Below are 7,985 nucleotides of genomic sequence, written 5' to 3'. Positions count from 1 at the left end.
AGTGGGAACCATGTTTAACCTTTTACCATAGGGAGCACATTCATATAGTTAAACCTAATCACGCTGCAAAGAATATAAACTAAGCTACTTCCATAAGTATCCCTAATTACAAAAATAGTCTATGAAACCATAACAGTCCAAGTAACCCTATCTAAGCTAAAATTAACATTAAATCTCCAAAATCAAAGCATACATTTCATCCAAACATACCATTGTATAAGAAAAAACTAGAGAAAAGCTTCAAACTAAGTCTAATATAAATAGCAAAGAGTGTTGCTAGAGAAATGAACAATCATTTCTATAAATCAATCTAATCCAAATCATGAAAAAGGATTACCCAAAAGCACACCAGGAGACTATATCGATATGACTATTATTTTAAAAGATTAGATATGACTGTCTTTGGTAACTTTCAGAGAAGCTACCACAAAACCCATACAACCATTATACTACAATACAAATAGATCTAAATCAAAAACCTGTCTTACCTAATTTAAATTTCAATTCTGAAAAAATTGAGCCCTAGAGGAAGGAATTGTTCAAACTTCCAAACAACTCATACCTATATTCCATAGGGGAACAAATTGAAATAAACTATCCTGCAAACCCTAGATATCAGATATACATCATTAGGTCATAGAGAGACCATAAAAAATAGTCGACCATTTCTATGGTATCTAAGAGAACATGAATAAAACACACAATGTTAGAGTCACAGACAATAATATACACTAGATAACTTCACCTTCCTTTATACTAAATTATATAGAGTTCCAAAATGGGTTACCAAGAAAAGCTCCACATCACACCAATCATATACAATATCCATATTAAAAGTTAGATAAAAGGTCTGTAATTACACTTGAAGGAGCTTTCCAAAAATGCAAAATCTCCAGAATATCTTAGTACATATGAAATGCTAATTCAAAACACCCTATATTTGCATACTTTAACCCTATAACCTAGACATATTATAACTAGCCCTATTCTCACAAAGAATGGCCCATTTGAAACTTACTTCTTCCAAGTGACCATGATCACCTCAAGAATTTCATCTGAATCATCCGTGATGAAATTGGTCGGAAGTTCAAAATTGACTTTTTCCCTACTCATTTTCTCTGAGTTTAGGGTGCTGACTTCTAGGGCATTGAGATCCTCAAATGTGACTCTCGGTTGAACATACACATTAAACATTGTGAGGAATTTCACAAACTAGTCCTTGTTCTCTTCCATTTTGATCTTTCACCACCAAATAAGGAAGTTGACATAGGATTCCATGCGCGACCACTCCTTGTAGAAGGCTAGACTTTCCCTAATGATGAGGGATTGCCTACGAGGATCTGTTTCCAAGTCCGCTGAACCCAAGGGAAGAGTCATATATTTCTCAGGTAGGGGAATTTAAAACTTCTCATCAATACTATACACCACCTTAACTAACCCTTTTTGCCAGACATGAGTGAAGATATTAGAGCATAGTTTAACAATTTCCTTGCACTCTATCTTAACCCTCACCATAACATCATAAAATGAACCAATAATGCTACTATTGGTCCTCCAAGTGGCTTGGTAATAAAAAACTTGTTCTCCTATAGCTCTACCCATGGAAAATCAGGTTAGATCATCCACTAGTTTTAGGAAATGACTCCACCTCTCTAGTTTGACCTTCTGAGGAATGCCATGGTTCTGTTCTCTGTCTTATGAAACACATGGATTTTCAACTCCATCTTTATAGGGAGATTACTTAGCTAGGGAACTGCAAATGACACACATCTAGAGCTATTTCTGCAATTAAGCCTCCAACACATCTCTAGTTGTAAATGTTGCAGCTTGGAGTATGTAGACTTAACTAGCTATGAATGCCATTTCTACAGGTTATTTAAAAACAATCATGGAAACTAGTGTTGACACTCAGCTTGTTGGATATCACTAGTTAAAAGTACTAATCTACATAAATTTATGTATCAATGATACAACTTATATCACAAGGAATTCAACCATAGTCATCACACTTAGGATCACTCAAATATCTAATGGATACTATACGCAAGTATGATGACAAATGGGAAACCTTTCCCAATATTCGCAGAGGATATGAAATAATATGGGAGAGAGATAGACTTACCATAATAATAATAAAAATAACTCTTTAATCCAGCTAATATAAACCTTAAACTCCTAAATATCAATCCCTCCAATGGTTACTATGAATTTGTTAAATACATCTATTTTATGAGTCTTTAGAAAACTCATCGATTATTATAAATTAGTATTGATTAGTTGTTAGCACCTTTATTAGCTAGCCTATCTACTTTTTGATTGCCCTCTCAAAATATATGACCAATTTGTATATCTTCAAAAAGATCTATCTGTACAAGAACTTCCTTAAGTTTTGAATTTAGGACCCAATTAGGAGTCTCTCGCTTCCTAACTACATTTAGCATGATCTAAGAATCTTCCTCAATAATAACCTTAGATAAACCTAAATTGTTGCAGAGTTGTAAACCTCTATCTAGAGGTTGTAATTCTGCGATGTTATTAGAAGTAGGAGATAAAGGTGAGGCTAGTTTAGCTATCCACTTGCTAGAATCATCATTGACTATGCAACCAATACCAGCCACCCCTAGATTTCCTCTAGCAACACTATCAAAATTTAGTTTGTACCATCCGTGTGGGGGCGGAGCCCACTTGCAATTAGCCCTGGCCTCCTTATTACTTGATTTGTAAACCAAGGGTGGGTTAATGAGGTTGGACTAGTTATTTTTCATCTGTCCATCCCAAAAGGAGAAAGAACCCTCTTCTTTGAAAGATTTCCTAAGATGAGAATTTAGCACTTGCACTATGGAAGCTTCTAAATTAACAAGCAACCTATCCACACTCATTTCTTTATCCCAAAAAATGTGACGATTCCTTTCCTTCCACAACTCCCACACGATGATAGAGGGGCTAATATTACAAATCTTATTGTATACCTCATGAACCAAGTTTGTGGGCCATGATGATAAATGGACCATGAGGGATTTTGGTAGAGGGGAGGACCACTCAAGCTGAGTCCTCAACCATCCCCAACATGATAGTGCAAAAGGACAATTGTAGAATAAGTGATCCACATATTCATTATCTTGTTTGCAAAGAACACACTAGGAAGGGCTAGGGAAACCATATTTAGCTAGTTTGTCAATAGTCAAAACTCTTTTTTGTATAACAAGCCACAAAAAGAATCCAGCCTTTCGGAGACAGGCTACATCCCAACACAATTTCAATGGCATCTCGATAAGATTTCAGCCCTGAGAATGTACAATAGCCTTATATCCTTGTTTCACATTGTATGAACCATCCTTAGAGCCAATCCAAATGAGATTGTCTGACCTTTCAAAATGCTTGATGTTTCTATCAAAGATAATTTTCTTGAAAACCTTAGCTGAGTTGGGATCTAGACCTAAGTTCTCTATTGAACGACACCTCCATTTGAGAACCCCATCAGAGAAAACCTTACATTTATAATCCTTGACCTTACTACCCCACATAGATTTCAGTTTAAGTTTGAGGGATTCATGGCAAGAGCGAAGTTGGATTGGTGGATTCCCATCCTAGGAGTCTTCCTAGAATAGAGCTTTGTCTCCCAAGCCCACATCCCGAGATAAAAATTTATTTATCAAATTTCGACATTTAGCCATAAAGTTCTAGCATTTTGATCCTTTAGGTAATCTTTTCATCTTGAAAAGTGATGTTAGGTCTGTTAAGTCAAGATATTTATTGTGAAAAATCTTGGCCCATTTGTGATCATGTTCCTTATATAACCTCCATATAATTTTTGTGCCCAATGCTTCATTTTGCCACTGAAGCTTCTTAATCCCTAGGCCTCCAAACTCTTTAGGTTTCCATAAATTATCCCATTTGATAAGAGCTACTCTCTTATCATCTTCCTTATCTTTCCACAAAAATTTCCTAAGTTTTGATTCAAATTTTGTAGATGCCCAACTTGAGATGGGTAGACAAGCCATGGGAAAGATAGGAATAGTTGAAAGAACTGACCTAATCTTAGTAATCTTGCCAGCCTTAGAAAGCCACTTATCTTTCCATCTTCCTATCTAGTTTTCTACCTTCTCAATCATGTCCATCCAAACTTTACTGTGACTTGAACCCTTTTCCAGGGAGATTCCTAGGTATTTGCACCCTTTTCTTTAAAGATATTATTAAAATGTTCTCTGTTCCATCTAATAATATTTTCTTTTAATAGTTTTAGTTTAGAAATGAAGATGAACATTTTAGATCCTACGAACCTTGCTTGCATCCACCAAATCCTAATTAGTTCCAAAAATTTTGGGTCTTGGAACCACATCTTTTCACATTTAAATGGATTTCTAATAGATTTAGATGGTTTAGACAAGTCAACACATATCGGGAAATGGTCTGATCCTGCATAAGGCATAATGAAAGAGTGATAATTTTTATTATTCTTTGATATGTTTCCTAAAATAAAGAACCTATCTAACTTTTCCGCAATGTAGGCATCATCCTTTCTTCTATTATTCCATGTGAAAGATCCATTATTTAAAGGGATATATATCATACCATTTTTATCTATCCATGCTTTGAATTCTAGCGATGAAAGTGCTAAATGTTGCATCCCACCTACTTTTTTCATTCAAGAAAACAATGGTGTTAAAGTCTCCTCCCATTATAATTGGGTAATCTTTATAATCAAGAAAGACTGAACTTAATTCACTCCAAACAACATTTTTTCCTAAGGGACTATTTGGAGCATAAACGTTGATTAAAATAAATTTCAAATCTGATTTAAGGCTCTGTGCCTTGATGCACGTCCAATTACTACTATTCTTAAGGTGATATAAATCTACTTTCTTGGGATTCCAAATAATACCTAAACCACTGGATGCTCCATTGGCCTCTAGGAAGAGAGAATCCCATATACCTAACATCTTATTTAGTTTAAGACTATCTGACTGATTTAATTTTGTTTCTTGAATTAAAATTACATCTAAATTAAATTTTTTTACATATTGTTTAATTAACCTTTTTTTTCTAGGGGCATTTAGGCCCCTAGCATTCCATGTGGTAATCCTCATGTTGCCTTGGGAAGGCACTTCCCCTTCCCAATATTCAGTAATTCATCTATTTTGATCTATTCTCTGCAGAGTCCATCAGCTTCTCTTAACTCCTTCAATGATTTCCTTCCCCTTTTCCTTTTTAATTTTCCATAAATTGGGGTGCCCAGTCCTTCTTGATTCATGTGTAGACCTAAATCTTGTTGATAATCAATCAGACTATGTACTGAAGGAGGCTTGATATCCCCTAATTTTCCAAATTCTTCCATTTATATTTTGTTATAGACCTTGCTTCCAATGTCATCCTTATCCAAATCTACCTAATGAAATTCTAACATATCATCAATGTCTATCCTGATCTCATCCTTATTAGCTTTATATTTCTCATACTAATCCCATGAATTTTCCTCCATCTCAATCTTTAGTATATCTCTCCTGAGATCCTCAGCTATGTAGTCTTTTTCCCCTAATCTTATAATTCTTTGTATCAGCTATGTAGCCTATCATGGAAAAACCTATCTTATCTTTGGTGATATGTTATCTTTATCTACTTCTTCTGATAGGGCAAAAAGTAAGTTGTTTTCTGCCTCAACTAAATCCATTTTCTCTGCATCTTCTGATATCTTGCCTTGGTCTCTCCCTGTATCAACTACAACTATAACTACCTCTGGTGGAGTGGACTAAATTTCCCTGTTGTGATCTACTTTCTATGTTTGCTCCATATTTTATGGATGAGCTATCATAGCTCCCTTATTTTTGTATGCCAAAGTAATTTCATTTTCCAAATCCTCTTTGATAAATGTTTCCTCTCTTTCCTCTACCTCAAACCTGTGTGACAAAGCTTTGGATGGATACTTATTTTTCTTAGTTTTTTTTTTTTTTTTTTTCCTTTCTCTTGGCGTGGCACTGAAGCATTTCCATTGACTATGATTGATTTCATTTTGTCGCTTTGATCAATTACATCATTATCCTTTTGTTGAACCCCATCCTTTGAAAACCTTATATTTGGCTAAGCCCTATTTCTATCTTCAAGTTGAGAACATGATTCAAAGTTTGCAAATTGTAACCCCAACTTATTTCTCAAATGGAAGATTGTTGGAAAAGTAGTCCAAAAATCTGAACTGAGAGGTAGGTTTTGAAGACTCATGCCATTATGAGGTTCTATTTTGATAATCTCTGAAATGTCATCTTTATATTTATGTAGATTAAGCTCATATTCTTCCCTTTTAGTTTTAACCTTTTTATGAATTAGGGATTCTTGATTAAATTTGGTGTTTATAAGAAGTTTAGCAATGTTATTAGACTCATACAAAGCATCAATTCCAATAAATTCTCCTAATGCTACCCCTATAAGTTTGAGAATTTCAATTTGATTTAATTCTAGAGGTAGGGATTGCATCATGAACCAGATAGGGCACTTAAAATTTTCTTCTGATAATTTAAAGTTTGGCGACCATTCAATAAATTTAACAAAATGACCATTAAACAAACATTTCGAGACATTTATTAACTCATCTCTAACTAACTTGTCAAAATAATTTAGATATAATACATTATCACCAAAGTAAGAGATACTTACTTGACCTCGGCAGTTTTCTTCCAGCCAATTGGACATGAAAATAATTTATTTTCTAGATCCAGTCCAAATTGTAAAAATGCCAAGGTTTTTGCATTCAATCCATGCTTCCTCACTTTCCTTGCTTTGAATTAGAATTGTATTTGCTGGATCTACATTATGGTTCTTTGGGGATTTTGCTAAACTCTTTTTATTTTTCTTAGCTGATCTTCGAAATGGGGGAACATATGGTCTCGCCAATGCAATCATAGGTGTGTCCAGATTTTCAAGCAGAGTTTTTGGAACCCTAGTTTCTTCCTTTGAAGATGAAGTAAGGATGTTGTAGCTTGCAATGAAATATTTGGTCATGTTAAAAAACCTAATCTATTGATTTTAGCTTTCTATTGTGAATATTGTGTGCACATGAAACATTTGTGGCTTGTTTTGGCTAATCCCCTCCTTCGAAACTATCCTGACGAACCCATTGATCTATGCATCTTGATTCTAGTCCTTCTGATTGTGTGATTCGGCGAGGATGGAGAAAGCATTGCTAGTTTCCAAAAAAAATTGTGCCTTATTTCTACTATTCACAAAGTGTTGGGAATGAGGTTTCCATGGGCTATTTGCAAAATTATTCTTAGGATTTGCCCTATTTCCATTCCTCGTGCATCTGCTTGGATGTGTGGAAATGCCATTACCGTCTACTCTGAAGTAATTCAGATGTCTGCTCTTATTCATATGACTGCTATTTTTTGCCATAATATATTTTTTTTAAGCACTTCAAATTATATGGTCCTTATATATATATATATATATATATATAATGAAACTTATACTATACAATGGTAGAATTTTAGTGACTTTAAATGGATAAAATATCTTTTTAGTTGTGAAATTTTTAATATAGAAATTAATCTACATATAAAATTACTCTTTTTATTCTTTTTTCTTTTTTGCATGTAAAATCAATTTAACTTTCAAAATTATATTACATTCTATTTTTAAAAATTTAATTAGTCTATAAATCTAAAAATAAAATCTAGATATATGGAAAATCTTTCTAAAAAAAAATGTAGACATAAAATCTTTCTATTTTTTTTGAAATGTATAAAGAATATTTCTAGTTGATTTTTATTCAAACTTTTACATATTTCAAAATTGAAATTAATCATGATTTTTTAAAATCTTAAATGAATAAATTAAGAGTTAATTTATAACTAAGATCTAAATAGTAATAGAACATTTCTATATTTTTGTATATATTTTTTTTGTATATTATCAAAACTCTTGTTCTTTCCTTTTCAATGTAATTTTTTGTTCAACAACCTTTGTCAACATTCTTCGAGCATGTGATAAAAATAATT

Source organism: Cupressus sempervirens, chromosome 11 (genome assembly GCF_028749045.1).
Source record: "Cupressus sempervirens isolate cs-2001-9-10 chromosome 11, ASM2874904v1, whole genome shotgun sequence".
Lineage (NCBI taxonomy): Eukaryota > Viridiplantae > Streptophyta > Pinopsida > Cupressales > Cupressaceae > Cupressus > Cupressus sempervirens.
This window is presented reverse-complemented; position numbering follows the sequence as displayed.